This window comes from Gopherus flavomarginatus, chromosome 6 (genome assembly GCF_025201925.1).
Source record: "Gopherus flavomarginatus isolate rGopFla2 chromosome 6, rGopFla2.mat.asm, whole genome shotgun sequence".
Classification (NCBI taxonomy): Eukaryota; Metazoa; Chordata; order Testudines; family Testudinidae; genus Gopherus; species Gopherus flavomarginatus.
In genome coordinates, this window is record NC_066622.1 from 20763412 (window position 1) to 20783024 (window position 19613).

The following is a 19613-nucleotide window of genomic DNA, read 5'->3' on the forward strand; positions in this document are numbered from 1 at the left end:
AGGCTTGTTATCCCAAGGGGAGTGTCTGACATGCTTCAAACCAAACACACTGCTTCAGGCAGAATAAATAAACCAATTTATTAACTACAAAGATAGATTTTAAGTGATATTAAGTGATAGGCAAAAAGTCAGAGTGGTTACCAAAATAAAATAAAATATAAGCACACAGTCTAAACTCTCAACCCTATTAGACTGGGCGGCAACTAGATTAAGCACCCACACACACACACACACACACTAGATATTGCAGTCCTTAATATACAGATTTGTTCCTTAAACCTGGGCCAGTCTCCTCTGTTGGAGTCTTCTTCTCAGTGTCTTGGTTGCTTGCAGCAAAGGTAGGAGCAGGAGAAGGGCCCAGTATGTGTCTATTCTGTCTGTTTTATACCCTCAGTTCACATTCTTGGGGAGCACAAGTCCAGGCATGCCAAGGGGGCATTGCTGAATCTCTCCAAGCATGGTTGAGCAGTTCCCCTGGTGAGGCCTTATGCAGGTGAGTCATTGCATTGTAGTTCCCTTGCTGGACAATGGCTTGACACCCCACCTAGGTGTTGCTTACTTTCCTTGTTGTTGCCTCTGGGGAGCTAATATCTGGCTGATTCCCCAACTTATGGGATGTTTTAGTGACAACCATACAACACAATTCTCATAACTTCATATGCATTAATGTTACACATACATGGACAGAGAAATGACTTTCAGCAGATCATAACCTTTCTCCTGATACCTTACAAGGCATGCTTTATACATAAGATCACGATTATATGAAAATGAGGAATATGGGGGTTACAGTACGCTCCCCCAAGATATGCAATGTCACACTGTCCCTTATTCCTCCTTGCTGCACATAATTATTGTGGCACATGGGGTACTGCATGCACATTTCCCTACCATTTGAAGGGCCATTCAACATTTAAGCATAGCCAGCTGAGCAAAGGATGACATTTCAGCCGTAACTCTACAGAGTTTTTGATTCTGTGTCTGTGCAGACTAGATGCATAAATTGTGTGTGTGTGTGTGTCTGTATATGGGATGCCTCTGAGCTGAATGCTTTCTACTCTAGACTGTGCCCTGATTCCTCATGCATGACTAATAGAATCAGCCCAAATCACTAGGAATTAAATGTTTCTCAAAAAATCTCTATTAAAACAGCAGAATTGTTCAAATCACCCAAAACTAGGAAATTTGAACTCAAATCCTCACACCCTTATAGCTTCAGGTTGAGATGTAGAACACCCCAAAACAAACAGGGTGGGAGGGTTGGTCACTCTGCAACCTTTGTAACACTCATTGCTAGCTATTTACGTACTCCTCTCCACAGTCCCATTTATCTGCATATCCACAAAAACCTCTCTGCTCCACAGTCACTGTCTGCAACGTCACATGACTCCTACATTCTGCTGGTAACATCAAACCCACTGCGGTATTGAACAGTGCTGGAGCTGCAATCCGCCTATGGGAGTGAGGAAGTGTGTCAGAGCTTTGAACAGAACATTACAGAAGTAACTTTGTTAACTAAGGAGGCAAAGAATTAATTATAAATATATCTTTAAACAGGAACCAAAGAATTAAGAGCCCAGTCCAGTGAGATGCCGAGAGCCCTTTAGCCCTATGTTCAACAGAGGCTCGGTCTGTCTTTAGTGGAGAGATGTAGGAGAATGTGATAACTTTCAACAATACTGTAACACTGTTTTTATCAAGCACGGATACAAAATAAGGCTCAGACTTAGCCTGGTGTACACGTAAAGGGTGTGCTGGCACAGCTGTGTCGGTTTGGAGTCTGAAAAATTTAATCCCTAACGCACATAGTCGTGCTGGCAAAATCCCTAGAGTGGACATAGGCACCGATTCCTATGTCTGGAGCACCCACGGGGAAAAATTAGTTTGTGCTCTGCACCCACCAGCAGCCAAGCTCCCTGCCCCACCCTGCCTCACCTCCTCTGCCTCCTCCCCAAGCACACCACGTCCCCACTCCTCCACCTACCTCCCAGTGCTTGCCACCGCCAAACAGCTGTAGCAAGCTCCGGAAGGGAGGAGGGAGGAGCAGGAACGTGGTGCGCTCAGGCGAGGAGACGGGGAAGAGATAGGGCCAGGGTGGGATTTGGGGAAGGGGTTGGAATGGGGGCAGGGAGTGGGTGGAGTTGGGGCGGGGATTTTGGGGAAGGGGTTGGAATGGGGACGGGAGAGGGCGGGCAGGGATGGAGTCGGGGTGGAGCCAGGGGCAAGGGGGAGTCGAGAACCCAGGGCCGCCCGTAATGGAAGGGCCCCTCGCCGCCAAATTACCGCCGAAGACCCGGCTGCACTTCGGTGGCGGGTCTCGCTTCGACAATAATTTGCCAGCTGGCGGTCATTCTGCTCCGGGGCTGAAGGACCCCCCGCCAGCGAAGACCAGGAGCGGAGGAAGCTCTGGGGGCCCAGGCCCCACAAGAGTTTTTCAGGGCCCTCAGAGCAAGTGAAGGACCCTGCTCCAGGGGCCCCAAAAAACTCTCATGGGGGGCCCTGCAGGGCCTGGGGCCTGGGGCAAATTGCCCCTCTTCCCCCCCCCCAGGCAGCCCTTCCCTCTGGTTCCAGTAGAAGTTGGCGCCTATGAGTGTAGACATGGTTATACAGGCAAAAAAGTCCTTGTCGCAGTACAGCCTCTTGCAGTCAGGGAACTGGTTTAAGCTATACTGACAAAGAACTCTTGCCAGTATGAGCTGTGCCTCCACTAAGGCAGTTTGCTGGTATAGCGCTACCTTTTCTAGGCATAGACAAGGTCTTATAGCAATATGCAGATAGGTCAAAACCAGAACTTCTGAATTTCAGGGTGAGAGAGGTCTTTTCTGAATACATGGATCTGAACTAGCCCTGTTAGGTTATGTCTGCACTGCACACCGTACAGTGGTGGGGATGTGCCGCTGCAGCTGTGCCTTTCTAAGGTGCTCAGTGTAGCCGCTCTTTGTCGCCGGGAGAGAGCTCTCCCAGTGACAAAATAAAACCATCCCCAATGAGGAGGGGTAGCTTTGTTGCCAAGAACATATCTCCCGCAGACGAAACGCTGTCCACACTGGCGCTTTTTGTCATTAAAACTTTTGTCGTTTTTTTCATATCCCCGAGCGACAAAAGTTTTAACGACGAAAGTGCAGTGTAGACCAGCTTGCTTTGGCTTGGAGTTAGAAGATGCCTGTTTTAGATATGGATGGAACTTCATAAAAAGCAACCACTCTGATAAGATTCCGCCTAATGTTGGAAATCTTTGAGGACTGCCCTATTTTGAGCAAGATCTTAGGAGCCTGTGAGATTTCAGCACCATAAATCTCAAATCAGTTCCATGATTTGGCCTCAAACCTAGTTGATATCTGGACCCAAACCATTCCCTCAGTCTGTCTCTACTACACAGCAGCTGTTTTGCTGTGCTGTTTTCTCTATGGTTGGAAGAAAAGCCCCACAGCAACACAGTGGTAGATCCAAAACTAGAATCCACATTTACTTGCTCCCAGAGCTTGCTTTAGACACAAGGCCATCCTAACCCGCCAGTAAACAGACAACACATTGGAGAATTTATACATAACAACAGGTGCTTGCTTTCCCCTACGTACCCGAGAGCTCTGTACAAAGGATCCTTTATAAGAGATCCTTGACTTATTCTCATTTTAAAGGAATAAAAGACACCAGACTGAGATGTAAACACACACAGAGAGATTTTAGGAGCAACTATTTTCCAGCATTTCATTTAATTGTCCAATTCACTCAGTTATAACTTTGGAATGACACATTTTTGAAAATTTCAGGATCATCATAAATTCCATTTTACTGAAATAAACAACGAAGTGCCAAAAGGGTGATGAATTATCACCGGCTGCGGGGTAGGGTAGGGTGATAGGAGGGAGGCGTGAGACAGCTAGAATGTCTCCAACGTGCCACTTCTTCTCTATGCCGCTACTTGTCTTCTGCTTCAGAAATGCCGCTTGTTTATTAATACCCTAGTGAAAAATGAGCTCAGGTAATTCCAACTATGAGCACACACTCAATCCTGCTGGCACAAATGTTTCCCCTCCAGGTCCATAGCTCAATCACACACAGGCTTACTCATATCTTGACCACACACATCACTACTACCCAGCAACATCAGTCTGTGGTTTGTTTGCTGTTGGATGTTCCATACTCCCACTCAGCTGGCTGTGCAATTGCAGTACCCTCGGGTACATAACTCTGGTTCTTGAGCAGCAAAGATTTGGATTATTGTCGCAACACACATGTTTACCAGGATTCAAGCTACGTCACACTTCAGAGGTGTGGGGGGAGAAGGTGGTAGTTTGCCCGAACTCCAACCACAGAACAGAGTCTCCCCACACTCCCCAACTCTACCTACAGTCCCAGAATGGGATCTTTCTTCTAATATGGGAGTTCTCAGTAGTCTCCGGAGTTAGTTCCCCACTGAGATGAAGGGGCAGGAGACTGCGTGTCCCAGAGTTATTGTTTCAAGAAGGCAACACTGCACCATTTCTCATTTGTAAGGCTACACTCACAATGGTAAAGGCTAGAAAACGTAGGGCTTGTCTACATGCACTCTAGATAGGTGTGATTTCTAAAAGTGCACTAACATCTTGTACATTAATTGGTCCACGTAGACCCTATTTGGCATGCACTAAAGGTTCCCTATTACCAGGGCCGTTTGTCACTTCTGGGACCAACCCATCACTTCTTGGACTGACTGCTCTGGCCAATCACGCCAGCCTGTGGGGTCCCCCAAAGCATGAGGCCCGGAGTGGTCGCCCTGATTCGCCGTACTGTTTCAAAGAGCACTATGTTAAAGTGCACAAACATGGTCAACATCTAAATGACAGAAAATTCCAGAGACGCTGATGGGGCAATCAGAGCAGAGCTGGGTCTGGTTCAGGACGATCTCTTAGTCCAGAGATTTAATCAAATAGCTTTCTTCTCTGGAACCATGCACATCTGATCCCTTACTCAGTAGTCCTCAGCTGGTGTTTTGGGAACCCACAGTGCTGGGGGAAGCAGATCCAAGCATATAGCTACAAGTGACAGAAGGAGGAATTTTGTGCCGTTGCAGAACACAGTAGGAAAAAGTATTTTCATATCCAAAATGACAATGTTAGGCACACTGTGTCTAACAAACCAGCTACATTCAGCAGGATGGTACGTGTAGTGCTGCCAAGTTTACCAGTGGGAACATCCTGACATTTAACTAAATTTACAAGAAGAGCTCAGAAAAAAGAGTTATAAAAAAGATACAGCTCCCCCTACTTACCTTGATGACACTATTTTACCATGAGGGTGTCTTAAATGAACTGTTCCTGCCTTTGTTCCCATAGTAAAACCAGTGCATTACAATGAAAAATTCAGTCCCATCTTGGTGTGACTCTCATGGCAAAACAACTTTAATAGTAAATGGGCCTGTGGGGAGAAGCATGGAGGTTTTAAATGAGATGGGCCACGCTCAGAACTCTAGATAGGACTACCCCCAAACGTTAGTGGAAAAGGGACGGCAGTTGAAATCTGGATCTGATATTGAATTTTTGCATCGTGGCCTCACCTCTACTTGAACCATTCACTTTCCTTTCAATTTTCACAAAAGTTCAGCATCTCAAACAGTTCTTTAAGATCTGCCGTCAGCGATTTGTTACTAACTGGCCACTTGTAACAAATCACTTTGCTTAAAATCATTTGAACTATATGCTACTGTTGTTTGAATGCTCTTTAACTAGCAATAAGGGATTCTGTCTCTGGGATTTTGTGTTTTGTTTAGGATTTCAGGACACACTGTATTAGCGATTATTAGTTACGGCAATAAAAAGGTATTTTGTTTTGGGAAAGAGTTATATATATCTGTGTCCTTTATTGTTTCCTTAAGAACCCTGGAAACGTTTACCTCAGGAAGAACACACTAAGTGGGCAATCATAAGGTTATAGCAGCATCCCAAAACCCATTTTTCAGGGTAACAGATCTACACTTTCTTTCCTCTTGCTCTTGCTCCTAACGTATTTAAAGAACCTCTTGTTATTGCCTTTTATGTCACTTGCTAGGTGTAACTCATTTTGTGCCTTAGCCTTTCTGATTTTGTCCCTACATGTTTGTGCTGTTTTTTTGTATTCATCCATAGAAATTTGTCCATGTTTCCACTTTTTGTAGGATTCCTTTTTGATTTTTAAGTAATCAAAGAGCTCATATTGGCCTCTTACTATTCTTCCAATCTTGCCTTCGCCTGGGGATAGTTTGCAGTTGTGCCTTTAATATTGTCTCCTTGAGAAACTGCCAGTTCTCTTGAATTACTTTTTTCCTTAGATTTGCTTCCCATGGGACCTTATCTATCAGTTCTCTGAGTTTATTAAAGTCTGCTTTTTTAAAGTTCCTTGTCCTTATCCTGCTGCTCCCACTCCTTCCTTTCCTTAGAAATCATGAAATCCTCATTTCATGATCACTGTCACTCAAACTGCCTTCCACCTTCAGATTTGCTACCAATTCCTCCCTGTTAATCAGAATCCAGTCTAAAATGGCTGTCCCCCTAGTTAATTCCTCCACTTTCTGGAACAAAACTCCTGCCCGAACTGACGAACCAAAAAAAAAAGCCGCTCGGACTCCCACCCGAACTGATGAAGCGAAAAAAAAAAGCGCTCCTCCTGCGGTGCACCCCCAAGGATCCTCTTGTGCCCTCCTGGGGTGTGTGCACCCTACTTTGGAGACCACTGTCCTAGAGGACATGCTGGATGTCCCTGAAGATGTTTATTGTGAGCTCTTTGATCTTAGTTGAAGGTGCAGTGATGTTGAAGCTTTAGCAAAGATGTCCTTTAACCAAAATGTCATTAGTCGTTAAATTTAACAAAACCAAAGGCCCAGATCCTCCCCCGAGGCCATGTGACAAGCATGTTGGAAGTGACTTTAAATCACATTGAGACCAAATGCAGACAAGTCTTTGCCCCATCCACTCCCTCTACCCTATGAGCACAGAGGGGGCAGGGCAGGAGTCAGTGCATCTGCTCTAAGTCACCCGAGAATCCACTAGGGAGTCTTCAAGGTACTGGTTAAGACAGGTTTAGGGCAGCTTTACTCTGCAGGAGTGTCATAAAGCAGATAAAGCAGGGCCCGGGATGTGGCTCCTAATTTACAGAATGCTCTGGGATGCCTCAGGTGTGAAAGGCAGTTTATAAATGCAAGATACATTTTTAATATTATCAACATTACCTACCTATCAGCTTGATCTGTGTTAGTTTGGAGAGCTGTGTGTAAGTGTCTCCAGACATTCAAAAAGAGTGAATAATTTATTTATTTTAAACACACACACACACATACACACACACACACACAGAGTTTCATTCTGGAATTCATTTCTCTCTCAGGCTATCTTGGCAACAAGCATTGCCACTGGAGATGTCTGAAAAACTGGGCAACAAAAGGCAAAACTACTTATTTTTATTTCATTTCACCACACACTCAAACCTGAGCTCTTGAGGCTGAAAAAAAATCACCATATTTGATTAATTTTTGTTTTAAAAACAAAAATCTCCTCACACTTCTTTCCTCAAAGAAAATTAAGCTGTTCCTGAACAATCTGGGTCCCATTGGATGAGTAAGGTGGCTTTGAAATTAAAGTTCTATTTTGGGAGACGTTTGGAATTTCAAAACAGCTGTTTAATTTTTCCAGAAAAGGAGCACTTGAGGGGATACAAAATCACCTAAAATGAAACAGCAAACAATAATCATGCAAGAGTCATGGAGCAAAACATTCATTAGTTTGTTACCTCTGTTGCCATGTTTCCAAAACCAAGATTTCAGTCCTACAAACTGCTTCTACTGGGTATACCTCTGCATTTGAATCTATGCAGCTCTGTTTGTGTTCAACAGCCTGTATGCTTGGAACAGCTTCCAGAATTGAGGCCGGATTTTTAAAGATTTAGCTAGCAATGGGAGTTAGGCTTGAGCTTTTGAAAATCCCACCAGGCGCCTATCTGCACCTTTAGGCCTGTATATGCCTTCAAACCCTATCCCTAAGAGTGATTCTGAGCTCATTTACTCTAGTGAGGAGGAACTTGCTTGAAGGCAACAGAGTTAAGAGTTTGGCTGGTTTAAGTGAGATTTTCCCAGATTCAGGTACATAAAGCCTGTGTGACTCCACAGGGTCAACATGGTTACACGGGATTGATTCCAGTTGTAACCAAGAAGACAGTTTACCCTTTTGCCCCTGTTATAATGTGTCTTTTTTAGGTGGATGGAGTGGATCCGAACAGTTAATACTGTACTTAAACAGCAACTGCTAGAATCATCCCCCACACCTCCTTGTATGGACTCCTTCCGTCGATAGTCTGGCTACGCTCACTTTGGCTGAGGTTCAGGGGCTTTTCTGGGAAAATGCAAAAGCGTCCACAAAACCAATATCAGATTTATTATTCACATAGTTTGCCTTTATTTTTATTTATTGAAGACTTTAAATAAAACCAAGTCATCAATCCAGAGAGCTGCTCAGCTTCCCCAGTCTTTCATGGAAAATGGAAATAACCAGCTGTGTCAGTAAAACGCTAACCAGGTGGCATCCTTCAGGCAAACTTAATATCAAGTCTACAGTGTAATTATTATGGGATTTATTGTATTTCTCTTACACCGGCTTTTCGCTGTGGATTCTTGAAGAGACACTCTCCAATTCTTTCTTGTTTGCATTTCTTTTATCCCCTCCCACCCCTGTGTTTTGTGCAATATATTCTAGCTTGAATATAACATTTTTTGTACTGCTGTTTTCTCCCTCTCCTCTGTTACTTATGGAAGCCCAGCCAGCGGGCCTTCCCTTAAAGAGTTGACCAACCAGGGTGAAAATCATCCTCGTGCAGAGGCCCAAAACAAGATCTATGCATGTATTCTGAGAATTTTAATGGGACGTAAGTGATGCCTAAGCTTTATCCTAAGCCTCTGCACAAGGTATAAGTTCACAAGCTGAGCCCATTTTGCGATGAATAATCATTCCCAAACCAGTCCTGATGGCTGAGAACTTGTTCATAGTTCATACGCATTTGCTGAATAGTTTGGACAAATAATTTTCAACCAATGCATTGTTCATCAAGTGCTGAATTTGATAAAACGGCATTCATTTTACATACTGTACAACTAGTCACCTAACTAGTATAGTATTGTTTCACTTCTTTGGCTGAATCTTCTTGAACATGAGGATAATGAATGACTAGTGAAGTTCCGTAATGAATTCTCAAATAGCTAGTTGTTTTGTGCTCACATGTGTGAAACATTTAGGATTTGTAAACAGCGGGACAGATACCTGACTTGTATAAATCACAGTTTCATTGATGTCTGCGGTGTGATACTGACTTATACCAGCTGGGAATATCACTTTTTAAAAAAAATGACTGATGGGAATGAGTATACAAGGTGTTTTACAGTGATTCCAGCTATATATGTAGCAGAACTTTGAATCCCTCCATTGGCTTCCCCTCTGATAGGGTATCAAAGTTAAGCTTAATAACCTGCCCCTCCCTATTTATCCTCCTGTGTTAAACTTCATGTCCCCTCTGCTCCATAAATGCTCCCAACCTACTCTACCTGTTTATCAAATTCTCTCACACTGACCTCCAAGCCTTCTTCCATATGGCCACCTCTGCTTGGTACACCCTCCTTGCATTTATTTGCAAGGCCCATACCCAATCCACATTTAATTCCCCCTTAGAGACCCACTTCTATTGTATGGTCTCTACAGTGAGTCTTGCTGATTTGTATCAAAATTGCCTGCCTATTGTTATTCCTCTTCCTCTGACCTCTGTACTTAGATTGTGAGGTTCTTGGAGCAGAGATGGTTCTTCTGAAGTGTTTGGAAAGCACCTAGCGAGTGCTGCTGCTGCTAATCTTACAAACATAGCCCTGCCCGCAATATTTCTCCAACCAGAGTAAAGTATATTCATAAGTATTTGTAGGACTGGAGTCAAACAGAGTGTAATAAAAAGACTGGACACATTTGTACCATTATGTTTTGCTGCATATTCAAAAACATTTTAAAAGGTCTTGGTACTTTTTATCAGTCTGTAAATCAAATTTTCATTGATAGCATCCAGTGAAACTTCCAGAAGCCAGTAATGTACTGTTGGAATCTTTTCCGATTACCAGTGCCTTGTGATATACAAAATTGCTCAAGAAAAAAAGAATAGGCAGTGTAATGGCTTGCTCCTTTACAGGCTAGATGGACTGCTGCCTTTTAGTAAGCAGGCACACCTGAGCAGGGAGAAGGTGATTTCCCTATAAGGCCAGCAGGAAGTTGCAGAGGAGGGAGATGCTCAGGGAGATCAGAGACTCCTGGGTCTTGGCTGGGACAGACTAGAAGCAGGAAAGGCCTTGGAGGAGCCCTGATAAGAGGGTGAATGCATGGACTAGAGAAGACTTTATTTTGAACTGTTTTTGGTGAAATGATAGAAGACTCCATAGGAGAAATAAAAGACCCCAGCCAGGTAGGAGTGAGAGTGGCCTGCCACAGGAGGGAAGAGCTACAGCAAACAGACTTGGGGGAAAACAGAAGCCCCAGAAGTGAGTTTTTTCTCCTGTTTGATGTCAGTACATTAGTTCCCAGATGAAGAGCAGGCCACTCATTGACATGCAGACAGCTGTTTGTGAAAAGAATAATCTTCCAGCAGGAAACCCAGCAGAACTAGTGGAGAATTTTCATTCTCTTCCAGACCTGAATGACCATTTGTTGTCTCTTTCCCCGCCCACTATTTTTGTGGTTTTACATCATTCCACAGTATATTTATGTCAATGTTACTTCAACTCCAACATGACATGTTTATTTGAGTCTAATAAAGATCATGAATCAGAACTAATGTACTTTAAACTGTATTATTTATTATGTTAGGGTAAAATTTACCTGCATCCAGACAGACAGTGTTAGGTGTATGCAACAGGTTAGTGAGACCTGAGTCCTATTTGAAGGCTTACAGGATGCATAGCCCTTGTGCTTGCCCTATGGCCAGAGATTAGTTTAATCCTTAAAGTGCAAGAATGCTCCCATTTTTCCAATAGAAATCATAGAATATCAGTGCTAGAAGAGACCTCAGGAGGTCATCTAGTCCAATCCCCTGCTCAAAACAGGACCAATCCCCAGGCAGATTTTTGCCCCAGATCCCTAAATGGCCCCCTCAAGGACTGAGCTCACAAAGGTGGGTTTAGCAGGCCAGTGCTCAAACCACTGAGCTATCCCTCCCCCAGATGTGTTTCCCCTACATGTTTTCATGATGGATTTAAGAATATGTGCACATGCTTTCCTGAAACAAGGCCAATGTGAATTCCTTCATGTACACTGACTTTCCATTAGTGGTTTCTGATACCTCTCAAACCAAACCACGTAAACGGGATTAATGGAAAGGACAAACATAAAGGGGATATTTTATTCAATGAGTTGCGTTAAGATAGTGGGTCTCGCGCTGTAGGCTCGGAGTCATCAATGATCCCTGGTGCCTTTCTTGTGGTCTGTGGAATAAAATATTTTGAATCCAGATGTACAAGAAAGTGTGCCTAGGCCACAATCCTAGTTTCACTGTTAAGAGGAAAATTAGGAACACAATTCCAAAGAATGGGAAAGGAATTAAGGAAACAAAACAAGACATGAAGAGATTGAAGCCAGTGCTGGATAGAGTGTTGATTTTCAAATAGTCCAATTGTTTATACAAGTTAAGGCATATTACAAATGTTGTTTTGAGACAGAAAACAATACATTCAGGGTTACATAAGAATTGATTTAGTACTTATTTTGCTTTTAATATTTTACATTTAGTTTTGTGTTTAAGGCCTGGTCTACACTGGGGGGTGGTGGAATCGATCTAAGATACACAACTTCAGCTACGAGAATAGTGTAGCTGAAGTCGATGTATCTTAGATCAAATTAAAATTATTTACTTCACATCCTCGTGGCGTGCCGCGGCTTCCCCGTCGACTTTGCTTGCACCTCTCGCTGAGCTGGAGTTCAGCTGTCGACGGGAGAGCGATCGGGGATTGACTTATCATGTCTACACTATACACGATAAATTGATCCCCGATAGATTGATCGCTACCCGCCGGATTGGCGGGTAGTGTAGACGTACCCTACAGCAGAGGCACAATCCTGCCGCCCTACTCATGCAAACACTTCTTACTCAGTCCTATTGACTTCCGTGGGACCATTTCTAGGAGTACAGACCACTGACATGAATATGGTTTGCATGATCAGGCTCTTGGTCTTGTCCCATAATCTCCTTCTCTGCTCAGCACAGTTTTAATATGGCTGATACTTCTTGTGGTGTTGCTGCTTGAGGTGTGTCTACAACCAGCCTGCCAGTGGCAAACGTTGGAGACTGTCTCTCTTTCTCTATCTGTATTCGTCGTTGGTACCAAAGTGCATCATGAAATCAGAGATGAGACCCAACCTCTGGGCACAACAAATCACACACAAGATAAACTATTAATCCTAAATGAGAAACGGTATTGACAGCTGGTGAATATCTATTATAAGTAAACAAACTGGCATAGAGTGCAAGTGGGTTATTATTTCTTAAGCATATATTAGTTCATTTTAACATATGTCTTGGTATGATAAGATGCACTGGCATGCAACAGTGTCACTTGACTTGCCCCACTGAACCCCAATTAACCTCGAGACACAGAATCAGATATATAGTTTGTGGATATCCAGATAAAGCAAAAAAATTAACAAAAAAACCCAAAATACTACTTTGATGGAGTGTTTGCAGGTACACAAAATGCCTAATGAACCATAGCTTGCTCACGAATGGAGGTAAGATTCAAACCATGGCTGATTTCAAGTGCATCTGAGATGAACCTTTCACACAGTTCTAATGAGAAGTTTGATGTCAAAAGAAGAAAAAAATTTAGCAATAAAGACAGGAACGACATTATTGTCCCTCATGGTTCTCTAGAATAGAAGTTTTTTACATTACCCTCGGAGTCCAGATATTGGAAAACTGCTTCTGTTCCTCCACCCCTTTTTTAAAAAAATAACTAAAGCCAGCAAGATGGCCAGCAAAGTCAAGAGCATTTCCCATCACTTAGCTTAATATTCCTATTATAATCATTGGGGAACTGGCAAGCAGGTCCCTAATTGTCACCTATGGTGCTTGGATACCATAGTGATGGGTGCACTTGAAATATACAGAGACATAGAATAGAATGGGCTCTAATCATGTAAATGTTAGAAGCAGCTATTTTGCGCTCTGCTACCGAGTGTAGCCTGCAAGAAAACATGGATTCTTGCTGCCAATTTGTACTGCAGTTTCTAAAACCAGGAAGAGTGAAGTAGGTTGCTCGTAATTCTCACTGGCACAAATTCCTCACATCCCAACTGCTTGTGACCAACAGAAGTCCCTTAGGATGAACATAGAAGAAAGTACAAATATTTTTCATGGGCATTAATGAGCCCTCTGGAGCTGGGATCTTGTTCTGCCAACTACAGAGATAGCAGTCAATGGCATCTCAGATGCTGGCTGAGAATCCAAGCTTCCTCTGTGTCTGGAGTTGTTCCAATCCAGGTAATTTATTGGGGTCTCTATCTACTTTTTAAAAAAACTGAAAACAAATTTATAGGGAATCCAACTAGAAAATGTAAATATCTAAAGTGGGATAAACATATACCCCAGAATATACTCATTGGAGAATAATGTAGCTATGTCTTTCCATTAGCATTCATATTTACATGGTTAGGACCTGTTCTCTTCTCTCTTTATTCCAAGACAAAACTACAATAAAATGGGAGTTAAATTTGAGGGTACGTACCCATAATTTAAGATTAAAACTTTACAGGCATATTGTATTTATCCCCAAAATACACATTATAAACCAATAAATTGTTAGTTAACACAAAATTTGAGAGAAATCCAAGCATGTTAAGGTATGGAAGAGCAGTTAAGGCAAACTCTGCCTCACAGAGACGCCCTGCAATAACAATACAATTATGATTGATACATACTAGTGTTTGTGGTCTCAGCTTATATTAAACCAATTTTATAGACACATTAGGTATCAATTGTTACAAACATCAAGGAGCTAATTCTGTTTCCCACTCTGGTCTCTATATGCTGTTTCATGTCTGTCACTTGCATTTCAAGGGTGACACCAGCACATTTCCTCTGTCACCCACTCATTCTTCAAGACACTCACTACTCACATTTGGAGATTGAAATGGTCACATGCTATGGGTCCTATCCCAACAGAACTGGGGGGATAAAGGGAGAAGAGAGAACTTTGGGGAGAGATTTGGACAGAGAAGTGAAGGGGAGGGTGATACAAAAACAATTAAGATATAAAAAGAAAGGTAAAGACAATGGAAAGGTCATATTAGAGAGAGTTTTCTGGCAGGAAACATAGAACAGGAAAAAATAAAGGAAATAAGTGGGGAAAAATAAGGGATGTGGTTTAAAAAAAAAGTGCAAGAGATATCCTGGCCCCATTGAAGTCAATAAGGGTGTAGTCAAAAAGTTGTAGAAAGTTTGTTTTACCCAAGATTTTTAATTTGTAAATTAAGTGATTTAACAGGGTTTTTGCTATTTCAAGGACAAAATAACAATCTGAGAATATCTCCAGAATGCCTCTCCCTGCCCCCTGAGAGTTACACATCTCACACACATCTTGTTTTGGAAAGCGTGACAGGTATTTTGATTAATTTTAGTTTGAATCTGTAACTTCCCAATCCTTCCTCTACTTCCTATGCTGAGGATGAGGCTTGGAAACACCTGCTAGTGACACATGAATCACAACAGTGTCCCAGTGGAGGCCACTCTGGGCCACTGCACTAAGTAAAGGCATTTATTACCAACTATCTATTACTATGTGTAGTACATATGAAGGTATGTGATGCTGAATAGATTTTATTGCCAAGAGATTGCAGTGATTACATTAGCCGGAGTGGTGGAACCACGAGTGAGATAAATATATCCCTCATGAAGAGGCAATACACATTTGTTAATAAGTCCAACCTATCAATTAATTTGTTTGCACCATGGATTTGTCTTCTCCTGTTACACTTCTTTTGCTTTTCTGAATTGCCTTCTGCTTCCCCCAACCCCACAACACACACACACCAAAGGGTGTTGGTTACTATGGAAACAAAGATGTCACTGCTCTGGGCAGAACTTTGACATCCACAACGGCAGAAGGAGTGCAATTTATGCAACCATTTTGTAACTGATATCATGATTTGAGACAGGGATGGGGTGATTATACTGTCTAGGCATGTGCTCCACTCACACTGCAAACTGCTGGGCCACATTCTGCACTGATTCACATCCATGCAACTCCATTGGCTTCACTGGGTAGCACAGGGCATAAGTCATTGCAGAATTTTGCCCATCGTGTTCTGTTCTAGTATAGCTGAAAAATTTCTTTGACAACTAAATAAGCTTCCTTATTTATAACCACCTTTTAATGGACTCAGCTGCATTATGAAGCTTTGCAAAGAGATTACTTTGTCCAGGACTGAGCATATATGCTCTGAGCATGAACAATTCAGCATGATGAGCTGCATGATGCACAGAGCTGTACAGTGTTCCTGCCTTTAAGGTGTCTACTTTGATTTGTGCTGTATGTTTTCTAGTCTTCAATATCTTTTTAAATTTTTGTTGGCTCTTTCGGATTAGTCTCTAAAACTTTCCTATGTGGACTTGGGAGAATTTTCAATCCATTCTGCATTCTGTATACAAAACTGTGAACTAAGAGAGTCCATTTAAAATAGTACTTGAGTGTGCATGTCTTGGAATTACTCTCTCATTCTTGCCCTAAACTACTAATTACTATTTGAATTATTACGGTCATACTAAGAGACTTCAACTGAGATCAGAGCTTGTTGTTTTACGTGAGTGATCATTGTTCTAATCAATACAAAATTATCCACATTTAATCCACGATCCTGCAAGCAGCCTCATGCAAATGGACCCCTGGGCACACCCCGTCTCTCTGCAGAGTCCTGTGAGTCCTTGTCAATAAAAGGGGCTGCTTACAGGATCAGGGCCTTTTACTGGAATTTGAGTGAGTTATGTAAGCCACGTTGACTGTCTTCTTTAATGGGGCTTGTCTCAGCAGTTCTGGTGGTCTCTCCTCTCTAGATGAGCTGGCCCTGTGTGGTTGTATGCTTCTAGCCACAGCTTGTTTACAAGTTAAATTAATTCAATTGCATGCTGTGTTCTATCTTCTGGCTTAGCACAGATTTATGGCACTTTCCTCTGGCTTTGACAAACTTTGCTTCTCCCTTCCCTGGCTTTACAAACATGCAGGATTCACTCTGATATGTATACTATAAGGTCCAACATAAAGACGACTAAGGGCATGATCCTGCATCAGCTAAAGTCAATGGCAAAATTCCTGTTGACTTTGCTGAGCGCAGGAGTGGGCATTTAATTTGATTGCGCTGGGCTGAAAACCTAACTTAGAGATACATTGGGGATTGTGCTCGAGTAATGACCCCAGAATTTGGCCTTCATGTGTCTTCTGTGCCATCAATTTTTACTCAGTCCATACTCTCGCAAAACTTTAATTTGCAATGAGTCCTGCATTTGTGTTGATCATTATGTTAATAGTTCTGGAGATATGAGCCTTCTTCTTACAGACAAATTTGACATTTGTCAGACAAACTTCTCTCTTATCCCGTAAATCAAAACTGTGCCTCATTTCAGATAATTTGAAGAACATTTTATTTATTTGTAAGAATGCATAAAAGACAAACAAACAAATAAAGGAGAAGACTTCTTAGCAGGTCAGTATTTGAAAACATAACAACCCTATTTGCTCCTTCTCCTATTCCTAATGTGCACATTTCACAAAAACTGTCAGATTGTGTGTTAATTTCACGAATACATATTTAACAATCCACAGTGTGTCTGTATCTTCTTTGTACTTGCCTAGGTCACTTAACTAGTGAATTCCTGATTCTTTCATCCTTACAGAAAACCACGGATTCTTGCTCACTACCAACACTGTGCGTATGGTGATACAAAGGTATATGCAATAGCCAGGGGGTTAATGGGGAAAGTTAGAGCAAAGTTGCTCAGACTGATACGTTTGTTTTGTTCTACAAAACTGGCTTAGGGGGAAGTTTTGGGATTTTGCAAGTTCAATTGGGGAAGTTTGTGAGATACTTAGAAACTCTGTACATTTCCATGGCAAATTCTCGCTTCAACCCTTGTAAACTTGGCTGAATCATCAAATGTGCATCTGAATCATTGTGCAACCTGCACTGCTTCATGATCAGTAGGAAAACTACAGTGCAGCTGAGAACAATTCTGTCTAACTCAGCAAGATGCCATTTGTTTTTATGCACCATTATTCGACACCGAAATTAAAAAAATAATTTTGCAAGAAGCTAGTAAGAAAAAGATAGCTGAGGTTTACAAGGAGGAAGTAACTTGCTTGGGGGTTGGGTGTCCAGATAGAAAGAGATATTTGCACAGTAATGGAGCGGAAATGAGAAGTCAGTTGCATGAGTGAAGTTAAAGAAGTAAATAAAAAACAGTTTTGTGCATCATGAGGCTTTTTCTTCCCTTTTCAGTAAGGAGACAATAGGCTCATCCACTCTGTGAATAGAAACAGTACCATGTGTCCTGGGAGTCCAAACAAAGCTAACCAATGCAGCTGGAAGGAGGAAGATGATTTAAGAGGAAGACTTGTTTGATGGGTAAGGCTCTGGACTGGCCTTGAAGAGACTAGTATATAATGCCTGGCTCGGCCACTGACTTTTGTTCAACATCTTTGTTGACCTTTGTTCCACATCTTCATTAATGATCTGGATGATGGGATGGATTGCACCCTCAGCAAGTTTGTGGATGACACTAAACTTAGGGGAGAGGTAGATATGCTGGAGGGTAGGGATAGGGTCCAGAGTGACCCAGACAAGTTGAAGGATTGGGCTAAAAGAAATCTGATGAGGTTCAACAAGGACAAGTACCAAGTCCTGCACTTATGACGAAAGAATCCCATGCACTGCTACAGGCTGGGGCTAAGCAGCAGTTCTGCAGAAAAGGACCTGGGGATTACAGTGGATGAGAAGCTGGGTATGCGTCAACAGTGTGCCCTTGTTGCCAAGAAGGTTAACGGCACATTGGGCTGCATTAGTAGTAGCATTGCCAGTAGATTGAGGGAAGTGATTATTTGGTATTGGTGAGGCCACATCTGGAGTACTGTGTCCAGTTTTGGGCCTCCCACTACAGAAAGGATGTGGACAAATTGGAGACAGTCCAGCAGAGGGCAACAAAAATTATTAGGGGGCTGGGGCACATGACTTCCGAGGACATGCTGAGGGAACTGGGCTTGTTTAGTCTGCAGAAGAGAAGAGTGAGGCGGGATTTGATAGCAGCCTTCAACTACCTGAGGGTGGGTTCCAAAGAGGATGGAGCTAGGCTGTTCTCAGTGTTGGCAGATGACAGAACAAGGAGTAATGGTCTCAAGTTGCAGTGGGGGAGGTCTAGGCTGGATATTAGGAAACACTATTTCACTACGAGGGTGGTGAAGCACTGGAATGGGTTACCTAGGGAGGTGGTGGAATCTCCATCCTTAGAGGTTTTTAAGGCCCGGCTTGACAAAGCCCTGGCTGGGATGATTTAGTTGGGGCTGGTCCTGCTTAGAGCATGGGGTTGGACTAGATGACCTCCTGAGGTCCCTTCCAACCCTGATATTCCATGATTCTCTGTGAACTTGGGCAAGTTGCTTAACCACTTCATTGTAAAATGTGGATAGTAATCTTTCCCTAACTCACAGGGAAGTTGTGAGGATAGATTCACTGTGGGTTGGGAGACCATATAAATAGAAGATTAGCTTGAATATTGAATACCAGCAATGAACTGCTCACAAATGATCTACAGACCAAGAATTATTGGGCAAATTCCTTTCTCTACATAATTCTGAATAATGAATAAATTTGAGGAAGTTGCTAGCTGCCTCTCGGAACTTAATGAATAAGAAAAGAGGCAAAATTCCTTGAGTAACATCTACATATTTGCTAGTGGTAAATTCTCGCCTCAGATCTGCATGACAGCTTACGGGTTTGATCCTGTTACTCCCTGCTGTTACTCACTTGAGTAAAAGGCTTTCAGGTTGGGCCCATCAATTCTCAAATTATGCTCTATTGACCTGCATTGAACTCTTGATAGACAAGAAGAGAATATTACTCCAAAAAGACATCTTATATTTCTTAATTTAAATAAAAAGTTTCAAAAACTTAATGCTGATGCTATTAACAAACTTATATGCTTTTTGGCATCTTTATTTTTACAGATCGCTATGCTAGAGATCTTTGATACTTCTTGAAAAAAAATGGGCATGTTAGAAGCAGAATTAGGGGCCCAGTTCTAGATTAATTTATACTGATTAAGTCAGTGGTGTTGTACCAGTGTATGTGTGAGCAGAATGAGGCTTAATTCTGAGTACTCAGAAACAGGGCATGCAAGGCTGCATCCAGTGTTCTATCTAGTAGAATCAAGCAACTGCAAAAGAGGAAGAGTTCAGAGGTTATTTTTATGGGTTCTTTAGTGTAGATGGTAAATGCCTTAAAGGTCTGATCAACTTTCCCTGGATTCTTGAAGTGGCTGCAGTGAAATCTACCTATTTGTTTAATTTTGGAAACCCTGAGGCCTAGGAATCTGTGTGTCATCCCAAC

At 42.4% G+C, this 19613-nt stretch overlaps 1 long non-coding RNA gene across 1 annotated transcript; it reads left to right on the forward strand.

The window, feature by feature from the left end:
- The first annotated feature begins 59 nt into the window (after positions 1-59).
- Positions 60-19016, forward strand: LOC127053534 (uncharacterized). The gene is made up of 3 exons (XR_007775076.1): positions 60-493; positions 16909-16960; positions 17511-19016. It is a non-coding gene; the product is annotated as an uncharacterized LOC127053534 (long non-coding RNA).
- The last annotated feature ends 597 nt before the right edge of the window (positions 19017-19613 follow it).